We start from the raw sequence: 24543 nt of genomic DNA on the forward strand, positions 1-24543 counted from the left end.
AAAATCTCATTACATCCTGATAGCAATCAAGAAGTATAGTGGTCAATTCATATTTTAATAATTATATAACGTCTGTGAAAGGCGTAGGGCCAATAAACATTCGCCCAAACAAAACATTCTGGCCGAACACTGTGACTGGTCATGTGTAAATTTTCAGCCAACGTACTTTGTATACCCCTGCGCACCCTGTTCACGTAGACATCATACATCATCAGCGCGCTCACGTCCCCTGTGTCAATGTAGGGAGGATCAGCAACAAACAAACTTTCCTGCGGAACCGACAACAAATAAATCTACAAAACAAAAGTCAGTTTTTGAAAAAGCAGTGACGAGAAATCGTCTGGATGATGAAAGAGGAAAAACTTGATTTAACGTCAGTTCAGTTTTTACACGATGGAGATAGCTCCGGCAGGCAAAGAGTCTGAAAGACAATACTATGATTGCTCTTTTTCTTTTGGACAGGTATGTACATGCTTCGAGAAGAATTTAATGGATTTAGTTTGCAATAAGTTACATGGATTTACGTAATACATTCAAATGTTTGGAGGAGGCGTGGTTTTGGATGGCGAATTATATAGTGGCTGGGATTATAATTTCAGTGCTAGCAGGCTAAAGTTAGCACCTTTCCAAATCAACCACTCCACCTTAAACTGCTAAATATAAATCCACATCATCGCTGATATAATTATCGGAAGGTGAGCGAATAATATTTTTATATTCGTCAGATCAATATTTACGCAACAAGAGAGGAGCGCGAAGCCTAACATCAATAATTTCATAATAACTAGGAAGCTTGTTCAGATATCAGACAGGCAGCTGAAGACAAATATGGAGAGGGAGATCACCGCATGGACCAATGAGAGCTCTGCCCCTTCCTGCCCTAGATCCACTCTCTGTTTTCCTACCTTCCACCTAAACAATGAGTGTCGAAACCTTCTGCCCGCTGTCGTTCTCCATCGCCTCCCCCCCTCTCTTTCTGCTCTCAGATGTTTGCTGTCTCTCTCTCTCTGATAACTGCACATCTATTTCAGATCGGCTCCAGGGTTTGGTTTTCAGACTCTTCGGTTAGGTAAAAATGATAAAGAAAACATGCTCTGTATTTCTTTTTTACAACCGCTTCCATTCTGGTCTCCTCTCAGTAGCTTTATTTTTGCCTGGAATCAGCGTGCAGAGCACTGGGCTGAGGCTGTTTCGGGGGAGTTTACCCTCAATTAAGCACAGGTTAAGTAATGCCTGTTCTGGGGTGCTTGTGAATACATCCCAACCAACCTTTAATCACTCTGCAATGAAATGCGTTGCATTTGATGGAAGGGCGTTCTTTCTTGTAGGAACTGCAGGTGCAAAATTATACATCTACCGAGTGCTGTGCTTAAAAATGGCGGCGAGTGATTTTTCTCCATTAAGCTTGAGGGAGAAGCCAAACGCATCACCTGGATTCTTCAATGACCCTCTGAAATTACAGGTTCATCTGTGACACTATTCCAGAGCACTTATCGCTTTCTCTCAATGGACAAATAAAGTACTTCAAGTGTTTAACCCTCTTTACCTCCCTCACAAAAATCGTGAACTTGTTTTCCAACCCGTTTTAAAGTGGTTTGTCGACATATATCACGACTCACACTAATTATATATGTCTACATCGATACTGAAACCGGTTCTGTGTTTTATGCATAGCTATTCCGGGAACTACAGATCTTTGATCAGTAGGAAGTACTGCTCGATCTCAAATCACTACGAGATTGAGTTGTTTATAACGTGCATTTGTGAAAGCAACACTCCTTAAACATCATCATAATAAATATACTTTATAACATAAAAATACCTGAAAAGGTTGGAAGAACAGCGTAAGAGAAAACTGTAGCTGTGTCCCAAATGACAGAAAATGAACTATGCACTCAACCATGTAGTGTTTGGGCATTAGAAGGGCACTATCCTCCCAAATGGAAAACTAAACGGTTTTATACTAAACGGAAGTATATCGGTTTCCCAGACGAATTGCACGGCACAATGCATGTGAATAAAAATCTACTTCTACATTGTACATTTAATGTAGCTTTCATCTGTCTTGCCAAGCATTGCTTTAGTCATCATCAGATTAAAGCGATATAACTCTGTAGGAGTTTTGCTCGAGCAGCGTCTAATATCCCCTTCTCCCTTCTGCTACGTTAGCGAAACTACGACCGTCGAGTGTGTGAAGTGTCCACAGATCCACACTTCATATTTTCGGTTGAAAAAGTGCCTCATCCGGATACTTAAAGTGCACTTATTTTTTGAGAATTTTCAATGTGAACGCACAGCTCACATGATTTATAATACAAAATGGCGTAGAATAGTGCATTTTGGGACGCACCTTGTATGTGTATAAATCGTTCTTCTTCTGTCCCATATTCAGTGTTTCTGCACTAGAGCACCCTCTAGGTTTCGGATGTTGTGGCATTTATTTGGCATAATTCATTGAGGAAACATTAGAATTGCTATCAGTCCCAGCAATAGAACCTCCACTACCTCGCTCAGCTCGGATCCAACTCGATTCATGAAGCAAGAAATCGTAACAGGTGGCTTCTGTACCACCCCAACGAGAGCAACTGTTTAGGTAAACATATTCCAAACAGGATGCGAGGATAATTAAATGATTCATCTACGATGAGCACTTCACTCCGATGACAGGCCACGCTCACAATTTTGACTATTTTGATCTGATCAAAGGGTATCAAATACTCTCTGCGCTTCATGAGAGTCATCCACTCCTCCTTCGTCGATAAGAATCCAGGAGAGATGGAGATGTCCTGCCCTCTGCTCAAACTCTTTGTCTCTCGCCCCCTCATCTCTCTTTTCGCTTGCAGTGCACAGACGAGTAAACACAGATGCTGAGCAGCAAACTTGAGGAAATCGTTTTATAAGAGATGACAGTTCTTGCTACGGCAAAGAAAAATCAAACATACAGCATGTGTAACTAGTGATCCAGCAAAATGAAATCTAGACGCATTGGGCCAAACAAAGTTTTGCTCTGGTAATTTAAAGGTGCTGTGTGTAGTTTTTTGCAAATATAATATACCTAACTATGTCTTCAGAGGTGTATAAAGACCTTACATTATGAAGCGTTATGTTTTCATTACCTTAGAATTAGCTCTTTTTATCTACATACAACACGAGTCCCCTTACATGGAAGCCCCAAACGGACAAACTGCTATACAGAACGCATTTCATAAATACGGTATCTTTTTCGGCAAACGAGCGAAAACATGATGAAATCTTAGCCCTGTGTCATCTACCATAGTGCTCAGAAAAGGGGTGGAGTGGGCCGTTGGTTGCAATTTGCAACCTCACCGCTAGATGCCGCTACATTTCATACACTGGACCTTTAATAACTGTTAATCCTGTAATGTACTTTAAGGTGATTTCACTATGATCTTTCTTTGTTTTGTATGTATTTATTATGCTGCACCTTTGTGCAAATTGTTTTTAATTGTCTGTAAAATGCTTTTGTCTTATTACATCAGTCTCATTACGCAGAGATGCGAGCTCATTTCTGTTAATATATCATCCATCATCAGCCGACATTTACATTAAATCCAATTAAATCCCTATCAGCTGACACGCACGCTGCTTTTTTCTCCTTGTCAAAGTTTCCGGTGATGATAAACTTTTATCTTAAGATAACTGCTCCTGCTACAATTTCCATTCTGCAGTTTTTTTATTTATTTTTGCCAGTGAAGATCGCTCACATAAGTATTTAGCTTTAATTAATCTGACATGGGAAGAACGAACAGACAACAGTGAAACAGACGTACTCAAGAGAGCCAACGCCTCCAGACATTAAGACGGTATTACAATGCTTAAAAAGGGCATCACTACACCTACCAGATGTCAAAGCCAATTACATACAAGGAGGATGCAGACCGCCCCGCCCAGGACTCCATGTCACCCGGCCGCACGCAGACACCTCATCACGTCCTGTCCAATGTCATCAAAGCCAATTAATTACCTCTAAATATCTCTGATTAGGATAAAGAGATAAATAAATGCATCAATCGCAGAACCCCAAGAGGATCCTCATCTGAACAGCGTTGTGACAGCTGAAAGGTCTCCACGAACCCCCCCCCCTCCCCCGTGCTACAGATGTGACACTGCACGTTAAGAAAGGGGGTAGGGCACATGCTGTGGGAAGAAGGCAGCTTTTTGTTCTGAGCCCACACAGCTGTCACTTGCAGTCTAGTCCAGTCACATTTCTGTATGCAACCATCTCACCATCTACCCACAACAAACACACACACAAATGTAATTCAAACACAGAGGTTAGACAACACGACCACTACCCCTCAGGGCTGCGCTGCATTCAGGACCACATGACGTGGGCAGAAAGGCAGGACGGGTCAATGCACCTGGTCAAATGCTTATTTTTATGAGTCTGTTTGCCAAAAAAAACACATCAGAATCAATTACGTATGTTCACCTCTAAAGCCAGCTAATCCACTTGTGTGCCATAAGCTTCCATGTAAATCCACTTTTATACGGCGTAGACCGTGCCCCCATTAATCACCGCTGGCACGGTCAGAAACGGGCGGTCTCAAGAGACAGCCTTGAAAATATCAGAGAGGAAGAGGTCACAACTAAGGCTGTTGACGCTGTTGTGAAAACACTACGGCAAAACAAAAAACAAATGGCAACATCCGCTTGTGAATTTGAGATCAGGCAGGATTATTATATGAAATAATTTGGATGTGTGGGACGTGTGTTTGTGTTTAACATTTTAGCTTTTTCGTGCAAAACAAGCCAAATGCAACTATTATACTCTCAAATTATTATTCAACTTAGTTTTTTTCCCTGAAGGCACCCAAATGCCAAGCTACAGAAAATATTTCATGTGAGCTACTTCAAATGAGAGGTTGTGTTAAAGGGAAAGATCACCCCAAAACAAAAAAAGTCTAAATGTTCCGAATCTGCATACATTTCTTTGTTCTGAACAACACAGAGAAAGATATTTAGAAGATTGCTTGTTACCAAACAGTTCTTGAAAACCATTGACAAGCATAGTAGGAAAAATGACAATGGTAGACAAAAGTGCCCCAGAACTGTTTGCTTTCCTACATTCTTCAAAATATCAACGAAACAAAAAATTATGTGAACAGTGGCTAAGAATTGTTTGGTTACAAGCATTCTTCCAAATATCTTTCTCTGTGCTCATTACAACAAGAAATGTATACAGATTTGGAACAACTTGAGGGTAAGTAAATAATGACAGAATTTGAATTTTTGGGTGAACTGTTCCTTTAAATGACTGGCCTAAAGCGCGGTCACACTTGACTTTTCCCTCGAATGACTTCCATTCATAGGCATGCTAATGCGACTGACCGGAAATGCAAGCCAGTCCGAAGATATTTTGCATTTTGCTTCGAATTTGCGTCACGTGAGTGCATGACAGAACGTCAAAACGTCACGCCGTGACCTCTTGCTACAGAGTCTAATCTGGCTTTTAAAACAGCTATGTGATTTAATTCTTTTCTCTTACATTCCCAAAAAATTGTAAACACACTCTAATAGACACAAAAAAAGAGGAATAACAAATCTGACACAGTCTGAATCTCTATTTTACTTATCTCCTATGCATCAATTACTCGCAACAACACATCATACCACGCTTTCTGAATTTCATTTTGACGCAATCCGGTTTTGAAAGTTAAACAGCACGAGTCAGTGTCAGCCACAGACATGCATTAATAAATTATAAAATAGCTCCTCTAATCCCCTTGTGCAGAGCCAAGTAGTTTTTCCTCATCACTGAGTATGATATTTACACAGAAACTGAAGCGAGAAAGGAGAGAGAACGTGCGCGAGCTGGAAAGAGAGATGTGCGTTTGTTTTTGCTATGGTTTTAACAGTCTGCTGCCTTATAAAGAGATGCTTATTTGTTTCCATTGCAGCTTGTGAAAACACCGCCGTGAGCATCGGCTTATTATATTCTCCCACACCGGCTCCCTCTTTTCTCATTTCTTTCTCCCTGTGCTCCCTTAGTGACAAATGTAGAAAGCGTCATTGACCGAAATCACTCTTTTCCAGCACATTAACCTCAAACACCTTCTAGAAACACACCTCCACAAGAGAGGCACGCTGCTGCCGGCACCATTTTAAACACAGCCGTCTCTCACCTGCGCTAATTGTTAAAATGTCCTCTCATTACATGTGGGCGGGCGATGATGGAGGCTGCCAACGTGGTTACAGAACGCAAAATGAAGCCGTGATAGACCGAATTAATTGATTAAACGAGAAGAAGCGGGACGGGAGGGGTTGTCAATCAAACCCGGCGGGGGACTGAATGAGGGTTTGGGAAAAGGCGAACGACTGAGATACAATCGAGGTTGGCTCTTCTCTGCACGGATCAATACGATTAGAATTTTTTAAAGCTCTGTTTATGAAATGCTATAATATCTCATTAAAAATGAAGGGGAGTGTGGCTTGCGTAAATGATTCATGGTTTGATATCCATACTGTGTAATGGGCTCCTAGGTGCGGGTACTCTGTAGTGTGAAAGATACAACACAAAAGAAAAAAGAGCTTGTTGCACAAATTTGCTTGGAACAAAACCTGAAAATATTTCTTTACCTTTTTTCATTAAACACAAGGACGCCTCCCACTAACCGCATTGACTATGCAAGCTCATCTAACGCCGGATAATTTACTGTCTCTCCTCCAGTAACCATTTTTTCCCTCGCTTTTCTCCATCCTCTCTCCCTCCCTCCTTTATCCTCCACAGCACCGACTCCCAGTGAGAAAATGAAGAGATTAAGGCTGTAGCATGTGCCTGGCTTTGATTTAGGGGAAACTGGCTAATCATAACATAGACAGTTTAGTGCAATCTTGCATAATGAAACGCTCGGCACTAACCACCTAATGCATACTAATTTGAAACAATCCACTCCTGGGACTGGCAGAGCATGAAGGGACCGGCCGAAAGAACCGAGATGCTAACATCCAGGGACATCGACACACACAAACAAACAAACAAATTCTTTGGCCTCAGACCACATGCACAGATCTAGATTTGCTGTGGTCTGAAGAGCAAGAGGGCTATGTGAATGCTCGAAGGCAAACTTAAATAGAAAGGTCAAGCATCATTATCAAAGGACTAAATAGGACGGTTTGCGACCGTGGTGATGTTTTGGCTGGTGCTGCTATTACTGTTGTGATTCCGTCCACCCAAATCCTTTATCTTTCGCTATCTCTCGGGCTCAGACATCACATTAAGACTGTCATATCCTGTATTGATCCTTATCCAGACGGGGCTTTATTGCTCCTCTTCTACCTTGTCGCGGGGATAAAGCTATGCTAGCATTCTTCAGTTCAGAGTGCATTAATAATAACTGCAGCCATAGACACTGGAATAGCACACGGAGAGAGAGAGAGAGAGAGAGAGAGAGAGAGAGAAAGAGAGAGAGAATCTTTCATTAGCATAGTGGCAGGTGGGAGGGTGGATTGTGCATCCATTATAAACTAAGTGTTGGGAATTGACTACACCTAATCTTTAAGTTAATTACCTTTAGTCAAGGCCAATACCCTCACCCACCAACGTCCTCGGAAAACTACAGTGTATGTGTGATCGAGTGCAGAGAAAGGCCACAACACCAATAAAACCGTGTTCTTAAAAACCATCCTAGGAATTAATAGCGTGGCCTTATTTCCAATTGGCTCCTAAACGCATTCAATATTCTTCCGCAATGATGTTTTAAACAATGCTCCGAAGTGGCCTGCCTGATCAACTTGTAAATAATTCTCAAGGAGAAACCGTTACTTCTCAACTATTGCGGAAACACATTACTAGCCTAGCGCTGACGATGGGGCTAATCAACACTTTTTAGCCGTTCCATTCGCCTCCGCTAGGAATCGCGGGCAGCTGCGGGCATGTGCACTTGACGGCTATATCGCCCCCTTCTCTCCTCTCACTCGATTTTCGCTTTTTTTATCAGCGGCTGAGAGAAAACTGACAGCATATTTAACATTGCAGTTTTGCAGTACATTTGTGCTCCCCTGGCCGATTTCCCCCCAGACTCATCAATGCCGCATTACCAAGTCAAATCAGGTGGTGCTGCAGAGCTCGCCTCACACCAACACAAAACAGCCAGATCTGTGAGCATCACCATCACAGCCTGGGAGAGAATATAAAACACTTGCCCCCCTCTGCCGCTCTGATTTCTCTGCAGCCTGAGATTATAATCTCACAGGCCAACTGTTACCCTGTTATTGTTTCTCATTTCCAGCATCTGATACAATTAAAGGCGCACACATTGTAACAATACTCTTAGCTCTTTCTCTGACACAGGCTGTTCAGAATTAAATACTAGTTTAGTCAATACAGAATAGAAAAGGATCTACTGCAGTGTTTTGAAAACGGGTTATTTTAAATAATATTTACTGACACTGTAAAACAGCTACGTTCTTTGTCACATGACAACATCAAAGACAGTATATATATATATACATTTATGCATTTGGGAGACGCTTTTATCCAAAGTGACTTACATTGCATTGTCTTACACATTTGTTTCTGATTAATGAACAATCCCCTGGGATCGAACCTATGACCTTGTCAGTGCTAGTGCCGTGCTCTTACAACTGAGTCACAGGAAAGCTGGACTTATTTTTATAATATTATATTAGTTGACTTTTGCTTAAATTCAAAGAGATGGATTTAATTTTGAGCAAACAATTTGACCAATTATTCACCCTTATGTCTTTTAAAATCTTTTTTCTTCTATGGAAAAATGTCTTTGAGGGTTTTGTCAGCACAATGGAAGTCACTTTGGGCCAATGTTGTTTGGTTACAATGTTCTTCAAAATATCGCCGCTGTGCTTCTAAAACCTTGTATGTTCAAATTCACTGCATAAAAAACATAAAGGGTGATTATGGCAAAAAATTTAAATCATGAAATATGGAGATACAAGCTTTCAGAAGGACAGCAGCAATATCTTCATTTGTGTTTTGCAGAAGAATAACATCATACAGGTTATTATTAATCACATGAGGGTGAGTAGATGATGAAAGAATTTTCATTTTTCGTTGAACAATCCCTTCAACATCTGGCAGAAAAAGACTTAGAAATGTTACAAATCATTCTCCTATCACTCCCAGTTCATCTATCACTGTGCAAATGAAAGTTTAAAGTGTATTGCATTGTGGGATACAGCATTTCACACAGTACAGTGCGTTGCTCATTTTGTCAAATGTAGTAGGTCGTCCGGGTATTTCGTTTATACAGAACAGCGCACTGTATTCATAATATATCCCATACGGGTAGTGTGTTATTCTGAACATTTTCTTGCCCTCTCTCCTCCTCTCCATTTCTCGCTTATGACCATCGTTCTATTGGAGGAAAGGTCACACTTACTGCCCCCTTTCATCATTCTTATCGCCACGCTGCCATTTACAAGGCAGACAAGCTCTCCTCTGGCATGAGCTCAAGAAAGCAGGTTAGAAGGGACGTTGAAAGAAATCTGCCATTTATTTCCCCCGCTTTTTTGTTGCCGTTTCCACGGCTGCAGAGGCAAGACAAAAAGCTCTCGGGAGGAGGAAGAGAGAGCGAGAGTGATTGTGTTTGTGCGAGCGAGAGAAAGCATTGTGTATTGTTTACTCTGTAATTCACAGCGCATGCCGTTGATTAGCAAAGCAGACTGCGACACCGAGTCTGGGTGAGGCACAGGAACTATCTCTCTCGCTCTCTTTTTCTTTACTCTAGGGCACACTGTGGAGTGACTGATGGCTGCAATGTGAAAAAGCTGCCTGGGTGAGGAGTGAAATTTAAACTGCTGCTGTCAGGAGCATTATTTGGCTTTCATTACGACGTGCTGCTCCGGTTGCCTGAGACAAGCCGCTCTCTACGTGAGGCAAACGAGGCAGAGGCACCTCGCCTCCCTTTTATTAATTCATGTTCGCAATGAGCTCGTACATGATAATTACTGACAGAAAGCCGGCTTTGTGTACTGACAGTCGACACAGAGGTGATAGATGAGAGCGCGGACTAAACCTTTAAACATGGATGTCTAATAATATCACATCTGATGCTGTAAGCAGCGCAGAAATTCTGAAAAACTAAAAAATACATTATGGCGGCAAACAGAGAATCTTGGGCAACGATGATCGTCTAGTAATCCAACTAGGTTGACTAGTTTATTCCTATTTAGAGATGTGAATTATTTTTAAAGGGCAGTTCACCCAAGAATACAAATTCTGTCATCATCTATTTGCCCTCAAGTCATTCAAAATATGTATATGACTGTTTCTCGTGTGAACACAAAAGATAATATTTTGAGAAATTTCTCCATTCATTGGGCCACTGTTATACAATCGTTTTGTTGAAGAAAGAAAGTCATACTGGTTCGAATTGACATGAAGGTGAATAAATTACGACAGAATCTTCTTTTTTAAGTGAACCGTCACTTTAAAGCACAAAAATGTGCATATACCTATAGAGATATATTTAGGCATTAAATATCCCACCATGAAAGTTGCATTGCTAAGTTACTGGTAAAAGCATTCTGTACCTTTCTGTTACGCTTCATCTAGTTGTTTTGAACACACCATATTGTAAACAAACATCTGATCATTGTCACGGTCAACCCACAGACTAGTCTATAAACACATGGTTTTATTCATTCCTAATATTTAATTACAGTAGCTAGCAGAACAGCCAAAACATGTAGCAGCACTGCATTTCTAAAGCTCAATAACAGATAAGCTGTGCTATAAAGCTTTTCCTAGAGGACTTCTGTTTTTTAACCAATAAACTGATTGCGCTGGAGAATACACAGACCTCCTGCTGTTCGGTGTAGATGAATGAGACTGGGAGAAATTTAATTCCCTGCTAATTAGCATTCTGCTCAGAGGAGCATGTGGTCTCTCTGTGGGTTACGCCCAGGTCAGGTGACACCGGGCGACTCAGCAGCAGCCGTCGGGCTGGCAGTAGCGAAAGCTCTCGGGGGAAACTAAGTGGCAGAGCCCCTCTTCTGCTCTTCGGTCTGGCTGTCCCCTAGAGCTACTTCAGTCTTTCCTAAAACAAAGAGCGATGCTGCTGGTGGGGAGGTGCTGGGCTCATCTCCTTCACCACAGGCAGATAAAAACAGGATTACAGGTAAATACCAAGAGAAAAGGCCGACTGGAAACTCGCCGTCTTAAAACCTCACAAACCCTTCTCCCAAACCCAGGAACAACAGCCCCTACGAATCAAATGCCACTCATTGGCAAAGCGCAAACATGCGGCCCCTGTGTAATTTGCTTTAGAAGTGAGAAATGATTGCCTGCGACTAGACAATAATTAATTTCGCCACGGAGAGAAAAAAGGTTACGCAGCCGCTTCAATTACAAGACGATTCCGCCTTTGCTAACAGACGGGGTTGGATTCAAAGAACACTTGGCGATGACAAAAAGGAGAGACAACTCTGGTCTCATCAGAAATAGGCAGCGATGTGGGAAATCAATGGAGAGATCAATGGCGCACCTGCATCACTCTCTAGAACAGCGGGGGAAAGGAGCTCTTTACATAAGCACTGATAACCATCAGGGAGGCTGGCTTTTGCTCGCTGATTTACTGCGCCGGACCCCGGAGACACCTTCAGGTGGCAGAGCCGCTCTTATTCGCTATCACTGTAACCTTCTCAAAATCATCTTCAAAAGACACACAGTCGGAAAGAATTTAAATCATGCATTCACTCTACTTAAGCAATAAAGTGCAAGAAACTGTTGTGAGTATATTTGCTGTATTGTAAATATAGTCACAGGTAAAGCATAAAAAAGAGGTCGATCAGACAGAACGCAGTTTTTGCTGTTAGACGTGCATCTTTTGAATCGTTTTCAGTTGGCAGGGAAACGTTTCGCGCAGGCGCTCAGAAAAAACTCAACTCCTTAGCAGAAAAGCACATGAGGTCATGTGCATTTTCTCCTATTGTCCAATCGAATGAAAGGAGAGGCGGACCTTCCGATGTGGTGACAATACTTTACAGTTACTTGAAATGTCAGTTGAAAACGTGAGTTAACCGAGCAAGGTCAGAGCAAGCGCCCTCTGCTTGTACCTTTTAATGTCTCCGATAATATGATAGTAAATAGCAAGTAGAGCGTTCGCGCTATAATCCTTGACTGACAGGACAGCTGTTTCGGTGGTTACCTAGCAACATAAAAAACCGCTGCACGCTGCTCTTTTTGAAAGAGTCAACCAAAAGAGCAGCGCGTTTTCGAACTTTAAAAGTGCTTTCTATGTGATCGCCCGCTAAAGCATCATTTTTCATTAAATGAATAGTTCACCCAAAAATAAAAAGATTGCCCTCTTTTATTCACCCTTACGTTTCATGTATATGACTTTTGTTTTGTAGAACACTTAAGAAGACATTTTGAAAAAATGTCAGGGTTTTGTGTCCATACACTGGAAATCAATGGGGACCAAAGTTGTTTGGTTAGCAATATTCTTCATAATATCATCTTTTGTGTTCTGCAGAATCCATACAGGTTTAAAATGATGAGTGTAAGTAAATGATGAAAGAATTTATTTTATAAAATAATTTTAGGACAATTCTAGTCTGAGTTTGACACATCACTAGAAATTGGAACCAGTTGGTTTTAAAAGCAATAACAAAAGTGGCATAGAAACTTAAGGTCTTAGGAAAGCTCTGGTACTATTTATTTGCATATACAAGTTCATATTCTGTTCTCTGTGCAAAGAAATTCATTCATTTTTAAATGTCTAAAAACATCTTACATTTCTGGGCCCACTGTGTAAATAAACACTAACAGTAATCAGAGACGGGAAACAATTAGGACGTGGATGGAAGAGAAGGTGCAGTAGCAGTCTGGCTGGGGTGTCTTCATTAGAGCTGCCTGCTGAGAACAAGCAGCAGTAGCTTAGAACACGCCGGGTGCTTTCGGCCGATCGGTTAATTAGGATTTTTGCTGCTTGGTTTTGCACGAGAGAGGCGGGAAGTGGAAGGTTGATTGCCTTTTATTATCAGCCAAGCAGCTTCTGCGCTCCCTCCTTCTTTATTGCAGATCGTACAGATGTGAAACGTCTCTGCAAACATCAATTCCAATAATTACAAGAAAGTGCAAGCAAGAGCACGAGCCATCGCTCATCCGCGATCGCCCGCGGCCGTTCGTACCGCCGTGTTTCCCTTGATGACAACGTGCGACAGAAACGGTTAAAAAGCGCACGCGGATGCGCCAGTCGTTCCTCAAATTGGAGGATGAATGGAGAAGAGAGGTGCTTTCGAAGTGAAGAGGAACGCTGTAATAACTGCAATAAGCGAAGGGAGGTGTGTAAATAAGATAAGAGGGCTCGAGAGTTTATGTTGTGAAAAATAAAGCAAAAATATGTGAGAGCGCAACGTGTGAATGTAACACCTCGGTGCTAACCGTGCATCTGTCTGAATGGAGTACGACGTACTCGATGGTTAAATTTGGCTAAGGCTCAAATTACACGGCCTAAAAATCACAAAATACTTTGCTTAATACCATTGCTTTGCTGCTGTTGCAAAACAAGACAGAACAAATCAAGTAGTCATGCTATAATGATCCTCTTGATTAACACAAGGAAATCTGATATGAGTAGCCTTTGTAATTCACACCGATTTTTTATTTCCCTGTCAGAAATCATTTCAGTCTTCACTTGTTCGTTTCTTCCCAAAAGTTGAGCATCAATAACCCATATCATTCACGGGAAATGTTATGGTTTTAAAAACATGTGAATGCTACAACTCACAAAAACCTTTAACTAGCCACAACGCTCTCGTTCGTACCGAGAGATCTATAGATGCTGGCGTAACTGACCCTCTGACTCGTTTCCACTTATTACCGAGACTAATGCTGCCATTTGAATAAAATCAATACTTCTGTTGACTTAGACTTTAAAGCGTTCTCGTCTAATTTCGCCCGTTAATGTTTTTTTCATGAGGCAGCGCCCTGTGACACATGAAATCCCTTGAGTATCCTATAAAACGGTGGGTGTCGAATGAGCTTGTCATCGCTCTCAAAACAACCACCGTCGCCACTTACGCTCTTCTATTATATGAAGAAATATTACGGCTACATCTACAGCACTAAATTTTGAGTAGATGCCATCAATTTTATGGCGAAGCTTTTCAGTATAATAAAAACAGATAGCATGCTAGTTCGCTCTAGAAATACAGAATGACGACTGAAATCATTACAGCCGTTGGAAGCGGCGGACATTTTAAATCAATCTATATTCAACATGTGTGTGTGCATATTTGTTATTTAACTGCGTCTCATCTATCCGGTCCAATTAAAGCCCCACAATGCAAAAGATGTAAATAGAGAAGAAAAAGGAGAGGGCTGCAAAGAACGAGAGCACGAGAGAGAGGCAGGATGAGGGAGCGTGAGAGAGCTCCAGGGTAACGCTTCAATGATAAAAGCAAGAGAGAAAATCTTGTTTTGATAAGTGAATTACTGGCCTTCACTACATTTCCCTGCATTCCAGAACCAGTGGGTTCATTAAATGCATTGATATATCTGTCAACCTCGTCTGAGCTGCCTTCCTCGGGGCAGAGAAATGCAGTCACCTTTGCAGTGTTGAATCTCTCAACAGCTCGAGGCAACAGATTTATTACAAATTGATCCATTAGATAGCGCTGCCGCGGTTTATTGTTTACGCCGTACCTCTCTCCCTGCTTGTCTTCTCCCGTAATAAGCGGGAAAACTACAGGTGCAAAGCTATCGTCACGCACAGCTCAAAACAAAGCAAATGAAGCTAAATATCTTAGAAAAAGGTGCTGTCTAACCGACAACGATGTGCCTCGAGCGGTCACGTCGTGAAGAGAAAGTGGTTGTCGCAAGGGTAAATGAAGGACAAGGGAAAGGAGAATCTTGACGCGGCGCTCTCTGATGAGTCAGGACTGATTAGAGAGCACAAAGACAGCAGGCTACCCCCCCTTTCTCAAGCACATAATTTACACCTTCAGATCCTCACACATTCGCCATTAAAACATCAGACAAGACTTGATCATTGGTCTGCGGGCACAGCAGTAAAAATCCAGCTCCGGTCTGCTAATATAAATGACTATCAGACCTGCTTTACGGCAGAGTCATGAACAATGCCAGGCTTTTATGTCGGCATCTGACGTTAGGCTCTTCCCAAAGAGGATAAAATGAAGGCCAGTAGGAAGGCACCGTGTTGCATAATAAACTGAGCTCCACATGAATCTCTGAGCAACCTTAGAGAAGAAGAATTTGGATTTGTAATGCTGTGATAATCATCAGATCTCCATTCAACCAATTTGACCTACACATGTATGTATACTATCCGCACATACGTTCATTTCATCCATCACTGCTTATAGGACCAGTCGATTGTGTATACAGCCTGACTCAATAGTACAAGGAGGTCAGCCACAACCTATAGCTGATGAATATTGATTTTGCTTTCCTTGAGATGTCTTGGTGGAAAATGAAAACAAAGTTACTGTCATGTATCTAATGACAAAAGCAAACTCTTCCTCACAATAAAGCAATAATCCTGTCCCACTCATTATTTTAGCTGACATTTGAAGTAGGATGCATTTTTACTAAAGTTTTTAGATGAAGTAGTATTTTCATCTTATATTCATGGAATTCCTCAGTTCTGAACTGTTTAACATTTAATTTGCTGTTTTCACACTAAATGGCTTTTATTTGAACACCCATAGAACAGACACGTAGGCCAAAAAAGATATCCATATATTATATGTATGTAAAGATATGTAATGTATATACAGACACACACACACACACACACACGTATATTGTATATGTTTGTGTGTGTATATACTCTATGTACACACACTTGGGTTTTGACAAATATACTGTAAATGCCCTATGAATTAATAATATATTATTTTATACAATTAATATTTTTAATAGAGCATAAGATTGCATATATGTGACCCTGGACAACAAAACCAGTCTAATGGGTAATTTTTTTTAAATTGAGATTTCTACATAACCTGAAAGCAAAAAAATAAGAATTCTATTGATATATGAGTTGTTAGAATATGACAAGAGACAGAGATACAACCCTTTAAGACTCAGGAATCTGAGAGTGCAAAAAAATCTAAATATTGAGAAAATTGCGTTTGAAGTTGTTAATCTGGAGAACTGTGGAAGGCCAGCCACTCAGAAAAATAAAGATTTTATATATTTAAGGTGGGAAATTTGCAAAATATCTTCATGGAACATGATCTTTACTTAATATCCTAATGATTTTAGGCATAAAAGAAAAATCGATCATTTTGACCCATACAATGTATTTTTGTCAATAAAATGTTCCCGTTCTACTTGAGACTGGTTTTGTGATTAGATAGATTATATAGATTACATATATACACACACACACACACGTAACTATATATACACATTAAAAAAATGTAGGCAATTTCAAGCATCAAGTAAAATTCATATTTCAGTAAGAAAACTGTATATAGTAAAAATATAGTGTAGGCTACTGTGGTCCTTTTAGCTTTGCATTATGCGCTTAAGGTGATCCAGACACTTACGTCTTGCTGAACAAATTGGTTCAATATTTAAAAGCGCTGGTTAATGGGCCAGCAGGTTTATAAGGGATGTTACTAAAAGGCACATGTCAAACACAGTGCAGAAGCCCGAGTTCTCCTCCCCCGGTCCGTGCTGTTGCGGCTAATGCATCAGAGAAAATTGTATGGCTTTGCTAATACATCCTCTCCTCCCCGCCTCTCTCATTCCTCACACTAATGCACTTACAAATGGACAAACCAGACTGGAACCAGACTTCGAGTGAGCATGTGTATGTGTATACTGTGGGAGTGTGTGTACGCTTTGCTCTTGTAGATGACTGCTCTGAAAGATGGGCATTACCAAACTATGTGCAATATTCCAGGAGGCACCACATAATCCGCTCACGGCACCCACAGTACCCAGGCAATAAAGCACAGGTATGAAGTGTGTTAGCTCCATGTCGTATCATTACAGCGACCAATCTTTTGTCTAATTAGCAGGGTCAGTCTCCAGTCAGCAGGGACAAACCAATAAGGTTTCATTATTTTATAAGAAACCATCTTAGTTTCCCTCTTTACTAACAGCAGCCAAGCGGCCATGAGGTTCCCTGTTAAAACATAAACAGCAGTTTGCTATTACCCTCCCTTGCGCTCTCTCTATACGTCATGGAAGTCTATAGTAATGCTTTGGTTCTTTCATTCCTTAACAGCTGCTTTGGCACAGTTCTGATCTGGGAGGACATCTTGGAGAAATCTGGATAAGGGTCCTATAATTCTTAAACATGTTGCTTTAAGCTGACGGGCGTTTGAAAAGCAGTGCTGTGAAACAGTGTCTCGTATGAACTCCACGGCGAAGTGCAGCAATAAAACCAAAGCAAATGTCATTCTGTTACATGTGAGCCTTATTCGTTCACATCAAAAAGTGTTGATTGAAACTGTAGTATGAGCTTTTACATTATTGAGTGAATAACAAGGGAACTAGGCTGTTGTATATAAATATGTAGAGACACATCATATTCACCAAAGGTTGAAGGTTTGGCATGGTCCTGTTAGCCCCTGCTGGTGGAAGCTGGAACTACCCCCTTTTTCCTAATTTAAATGTTAAAATTGCATATATATAAAATCTGTTTTAAAATAAATAAATGTTTTGCAAGCAACATATGCATCACTTATAGTTCATGTCAGTATGGTAGATATGGGATGGGTAATGCTCACAAATTTCTTTAATATCCACTTATGGCTTCCACGATATCAGGTTTTCACTTCATGGTTATCGTGGCCAAAGCAATACACGGCAGCTTTTTTATCCTGGTATCAATTACTTTTATAGTGGAGAAATAATGCTATTAGTCAAATTCATCTTTAATTGTGTTTATCTTGTATTTTCTCATTTTGTGCCGAAAATATCACTCAAAATTCTAGTGGGATAGACAGTTTGACGCTCCTATAATTATTGTGCAATTAAATATTTGTATCTTCTACATATTGTAAACATACTACTATATATCTCCTACATGTGCCGAGATGATGATTAAGCAACAAAAAAAATCTATTTACAACATAATCTCGCCAGGCCTTGCTACTTATTTGTCTTTTCTCTTACATACAAGAAAAATGACATGCAATAGATTTGCATGACTCTCTCTCGAGAACTGTCAAGAAACACAAGACAATCAGGCCCGCTCAAGACACGTAGAGCCTCTCGGTGTCAGAGAGGAAGAAAGGAGGCCTGTCTCATTTCTGCCAGGCTGCCCTGAGTGTCAGCGTAATATCTTAAAACAACAGATGCAGAAAGCAGTGCTGCAGCCAATTACCCTGCTGTTGGCATTTGTGCTACACACACACGCGCGCGCCAGAAAACATCTTTTGAGAAGAATGAAAGAGCGGGATTGTTATGCGTGCTGTCAGTGTGTGTTGTCAGACTGTTAAATTTAATGAGTACACAGCATTTGAATGGCCTATCAGGAGCTGTTTGGAAGGACTATGACAGCGTTGTCCAGGGCATCAGATCTTTCAAGGAGGAATTGTGGATTTTCGGCAAACAACAGTGATTTGCAGTCATGTTGTGTTTGAAAATCAAAGCAGACCTTACTGTTAAACAACGGCAGTGTAAAGAACGACCTACCGGGTTACACAGATGGCAGCGATCAGTTACACGCCATAAAAACAAGCACGATTAATGGCAAGCAGGTCAAAAGCTAAATTAACTGACTGGGCGCATCTTTAGAAAAATGATAGAAAACTCACAGCCTTAACTGATGCGACTTCTTTCTTTTGAATAAACAAAGAGGTTGAGTATAGCTTTAGGGGTTTATCTAATTTAAAGAACAATTTTACCGTACATCTCTCAGGACAAAATCTGCCTTATCTAAATAAAAAAACATGCAGGCAATTTCTCTAGTAAAAAATATCACTAATTAAAAATCTCATTCACATCACCAGTGACTTTATCGCTGCATGCCACCAGACGCTGTGGTGCTTAACCGCTAGAAGACATTGCTAGTTTTGTTGCTCTACTAATGGTTCTGAATGTCATTAACAGCACGTCATTCCATTTACATTTATGCATTTGGCAGACGCTTTTATCCAAAGCGACTTACATTGCATTATCCTATACATTTGATTCTAAGTATGTGTGAATCCCCTGGGACCGAACCCACAACCTTGGCATTGTTAGCGCCATGCTCTTACCACTTAGCTACAGGAAAGCAAAATGTTCAATGTTGAATTAAAGGGATAAGTTCACCCAAAAATGAAAATTCTGGCATCATTTGCTCCAAATCTGTATTCATTTCTTTGTTCTGCTAAACACAAAGGAAGTTATTTGGACGAATGTCAGTAACCAAACAGATCTCATTCCCCATTCACTACCATAGTAGGGATATAAATAAATAAAAGGGATTCAGTGGGGGATGAGATCTGTTCGGTCACTGACATTCTTCCAAATATCTTCCTTTGTGTTAAGCAAAACAAAGAAATCTATACAGATTTGGAATAACCTGAGGGTGAGCAAAGGATGACAGGATTTTCATTTTGGGGTGAACTATCCCGTTAAAAATGAAAGCTAATAAAATGCTAGCCTACATGTTTTCTTTCCTCTATCTAGAAGAAAAATCATTCGTATTCAAAACATTTGTATTCGTTTCTCTGAAACTGTCAGGAAAAATGCTAACACACATTCAAGCCTGTGCTGAGCTTCACGCAGGGTCAGTCAACTATCTGACACGCATCAAGTCTGGGATCAAGAGGAACCGAATGTGTCAGTGTGATGGAGCATTATGTAAATGCAGACTCTCCCTGCCTAAATATTGACAAATCAGCTCAGAGAGAAGAGCACAGCAGCATCCACATGGGATCTCCCCTCCAGTCGCCTGACTGACACTTCATAGGAAATGTCTTCCATTTACAACCCATTATTTACTGCTCTCCCTCTGATTGCTTCACACTGGCCCTGGCAGCAGCTGCCCTAAATTGCCCTCTCGGGTGGATTCGGAGCACACTCTTGCTCAAAAGATGGATACATGCGATGCCAAAGAGACTAACTGGATTACTTCTGTTGTCAGCGTTTTTTCCGATTGCTGCCTCTATTCCAAGAAAATGCAAGAATCTAAGATTGCACGAGACAGTTTGACTGATGTGGATATTACAGCAAGGTGCAACTGTACACAGCGGGCTACGTTTCACTCGACAATGAGCGGTAATCTTCGGCATTAAACTATACTAATGAAGGAGATGCAGTGATGTGACTGTTGAGCTATTCATCCATGAGAACCCTCTCAGCTGTTAAAAGCCAACGGCGGAGGCACTGCACTGCAGTGAATCTTCATCACTATTATGGTGAAATATGAAAATGACAGGCAATCTGACTGGAAGGTGTTCGACAAACAAGATTCAAAAGGCGGGACGCGGCGGAATTGAGTGCCGCTTTGCAATGAGAAGGATGTGCTGCGCTTTAACCTGTTTTCAAAAGCCGAGCCAGGCCTGTACGGATGGCGAATACAATAGCCCCGTCGCCTTTAGGGTTGAAAAATGAGCACAGCTGTGAGTCAGTGTGACACTGATTTTGTTCAACAGTTTACATAGCTGCTCTGTGATACCCTTGAGAGTACTCTCATGCCCTTTAGCCAGCAGAGAATGATTACTAATAGCTTTCTCCTACACTGTTAAGACTCCCACACTCAGAGAATAGCAAAATGAGTGATTTTATTCTCCTCCGAATCTTTGACTAAGGGGGCTCAACGTTATTCAGGCAATTGAGCTTTCACATTTTTCCCAAGCTTCTTTAACCACATTAACGTTTATGTATTAGTCAGACTCAATATACAAAAAATGTGAATTATTTCATGTCGTGAATGTGTAACGCTAACTACGTTATTACATCAGTACACGCTTGTGAACTGGACTAGTCACGCTGTAGGCACTATTAGCTCTTGCGTGCACCCAGCAAAAACAATGTAATAGAAAGACATGTTGTTATTGTTTTATTTCACGGTACCCAGGCCTTTTAACTTATCACATTCAATTCAGACCACAAGCACAGAGAAAATGTGATTTATATTGCGGTGAAGCATAGCCTGTGAATGCCTGTGCAGAAAACACTAATATGCCGCTTTTAGAAGCTACAAACAGGAACCTGCGGTCGTGTGGTCAATAAATTTGTCATTAAAAGGCAGCGTGCGGGTTTTGTTAAATGATATCACACAAGCCTTAGGTGTCAGTTATTACTGGAAGCAAAACGACCAAGTGTGATAATCCTAGCCTGGTTGCTTCGCTTTGCTTTCTTTCTGCCTGCTAGATAAGCACATAACCCAAGGCAGAAAAGTGTTGAAAATCACAGCTAAGAACCAACCATAAAACTAAATAAATGAATTACCAACAAGCCTCAATTGCATTTAGGCTGTGAGAACGAAAAGTAACACTAAAAACAACGATAGAGAAAAAAAGCCATGCATACTAACAAGTCCATGGAAAAAAAATGAAAAACAGCCCCACACATTAAATCGGAGTAGCAAAATAAAGCAATTTGCCTAAGTACTGTACTGTATTATCCAACCTTGTACAAACTCAATGAAAGAAATTACTCATTGTTTCATGACAGGAAGGAGAAAAATCACTACAAAAAATACTTTTTAATACTTCTCCCTCCTCCAATCACAAACTGTTAGGGGTGCCATTTGGTGTTAGTGCTTCACAGTGGCAGGTGGCTGTACAATTCAGCCTGTGTTTACTGCACATTGAATAGACAAGAAAACAATGACATGATTATGACCTTATTCAGTCCCACTTCCAATTAAGTGAGCAGTGCTTTAAGTATGACTACTGAAAAAATAACTCTAGTGAAAACATCTTATGTTTATTAAAACAGCTGAGACAAATATTTATAACCGTTCCACACTTAACCTACTAAGCAATCCTTTTATGAGTGTTAGCATCTAAAGATGGTTTAGAAAGGTCCAAGTGTCCAAAGTTAACTTCCATTCCATGTGTGTGGATCGTTCTGGCCAGTGGCTGTGATATAACTATTTATTTTTATAACCACCTTATATTCATATTTTTCTATATAAAGATGTATTTAATAAACAATTTGTTGAAATGTATTGTTGTTTATTTTATTATGTAAACTATAAACAATTTGGGGATTGTATTGTGTAACTTTGCCGCATTTAAGTTTAGCCAAGTAACGGTTTGTCTGGTCTCCCAAAATAATACTGGCTAGACACAATTTTAACTTGCTAGTTAATATAATTAACTTTTTGTGCCTGTTTTAAGAAATAATCAGGGACTCGATTATTTGTGGATGTGTACTGGAAGTTAAGGCCACAAAAGCGTGCATGCGCAGTATCGTTTGTTTATATTGTTGCTAAACAGTCTATAGCATCAGCAAAAATTATTTTATATCTGAAACATCATGTCCATGGGGACAATGGACATGATGACATAACAACTTGGCCTCGCATTTGAATAATCAGCTGGTTTTATTGATTCCAGAATGTAAGCAGAATAACGTATGACATCATCCAACATACGGAGGCTTTACTGACAATGCAAACATGTGCTATCAAGTCTTCCTACAGATTTTGTTATTACTACATATAACTCATTAACAACACTATTACATCAGAAATGTTGTTCTTATGCAAACATACAAAATAAAAACCCCAACATAAGGGAAGCGTGTTATAATTGTCAACCACCTGTTATAATTGTTTCGAAAAACTGGCTTATTAACAGACAGTTTGTTTTACACTTACAAAAACTCTTTTAAAAACCCCGGCCATAAAAAATCACACACATCCCACCTTTGACAAGCCAGACAGAGCAAACACAGTGAGCAAATACAGGCACCTGACCCCACAGGACATATTTGATAATAAAACTATGTGGTCTAGCAACCACTCTTGATAAAAACACACGACAGGCAAGGCTGATTCTTTCGGTCAACCTCAGTTTTTTTAATAAAAGCTTTTGACAATTTTCAGCAGACCGCTTTAATGATGCTTAGTGCAATTAAAACCTGCACACTATAAGAGGTGCGTGCGTGCGTGCCTAAGCGCGCGCACAAGTTGCCAACAAAGCGCTCGTGACTCGGATGCAAGACATCATATAACACGAGACAAACTATCAAGTTCAATTCTGTCTAAACTCTCCAATAACACTTCGCATCTGCACCTGCTGTCATAACCTGCCTGACTGGCGCGCTGTTATATTTCTAACGATACGTGAATGATTCAAATATGCATGAATCTATCGGGCACTGTGATCGTTGGAACATACAGATTATGAGAATTATGGTGATGATGATGATGGCGTTAGCCTGCTAGCTAATATCTCCCGTGTTAATAAACCATAACACTCCCTAACAGCAGCAGCTCACAGCGGCAGTGATTATTAACACACTCGGCTAATTACACGAGCCACAAACAAATACGATCATCTCTCGTAAACAGAGACGGTCAAAGGCGGAACTTACCTGGAATCCTTCTTTACAACATCAGAGATTTTGTGTTTTGAGAGGTTGTAACTGAGCAGCAGCGGCGATTAGCGGATGACAGTCAAGTGCCGCTTCAAGTGTTTTGGAGTCGTTTTACAAACCTAATGCACCGATATTAATGATATGCTTGTCAGTCATCAATATTTATGGTGGTGAGGAGTGTTGGTAACGGGTCAGTGTTGGGACACAGTGTTGTCTCTCTCTTTCTCTCTCTCTCTATCTCACTCTCTCTCTTTTCTCTTCAGTAAGAAAAATACAACCCCCCCCCCCCTCGCGCAAAAGCCGCTCTTCCTGCGAGGAGAATAGCGTGCGCGTGAAGACGCTCGGCCCACTTTCTAGTGTCGCGAGTCGCGATTGGCTACACGCGAGCAGAGCGAGACATTCCAGCCAATCAGAGTGATCGTTTTGTGATTTAAAAACCCGCGTGAGTGCATTTTTACGTGTGATAAGCGTTGCGTGTATGTGTCAGACAACAGTGATATGCACGCGATGTCACAATCAAATATGATTTTTCAGATTTGCATCAACGGGAATTGTTAGTCTTACACCATATCATTTTCACAATATTTTAATAATTTTTCATTAACAAAGACATGTTTTATTCCTTGTTACGATCGACGTGACCTTTAATCCAATGATAGAGTATAACCGAAGTTTTGAGGATGCTAAGATGTAAGAATCTGCCCTTAAAAACTTTATTCGTGGACCACTCATCTCAAATCTCAAGGGGGTTTGTGTATATATATTCCGTGCGGCGCTGCGTTAAACACCCGGTCTTAAAGGGACCGCGTTATGTTTGAAACGCTCAAGCAGAATATTTCTCTCCAGTGTGCATATAAGCACACCGAGTGTGTGGCACCCTGCTGTGGAAATGATTGGTTTATATCGTTGTCTCCCGCACTTTGTGTTTCACCCTTCTCTGAAAGGGTGCTTCAGTCAGTCCCAAAGGATTTATTCAACAGTGAGTCATTGAACACGACCGCTGAGCCCTGAATGCTCTACTTAACCTTACGCTGTTCTGTCATGGATGCAATCAACACACAAAAACATCATCA

At 40.7% G+C, this 24543-nt stretch overlaps 1 protein-coding gene across 2 annotated transcripts in view; it reads right to left on the reverse strand.

Moving 5' to 3' along the window:
• The window catches only part of rerea (arginine-glutamic acid dipeptide (RE) repeats a), a 131904-nt gene extending 108173 nt beyond the window's left edge, over positions 1–23731 (reverse strand). For both annotated transcript variants that reach the window (XM_056732856.1, XM_056732855.1), the window contains exon 1: positions 23468–23731. The gene's annotated coding sequence lies outside the window, so the exon portion shown is untranslated. The remainder of the gene's footprint in view (positions 1–23467) is intronic.
• Positions 23732–24543: the final 812 nt, after the last annotated feature.

Source organism: Triplophysa dalaica, chromosome 20 (assembly GCF_015846415.1).
Source record: "Triplophysa dalaica isolate WHDGS20190420 chromosome 20, ASM1584641v1, whole genome shotgun sequence".
Classification (NCBI taxonomy): domain Eukaryota; kingdom Metazoa; phylum Chordata; class Actinopteri; order Cypriniformes; family Nemacheilidae; genus Triplophysa; species Triplophysa dalaica.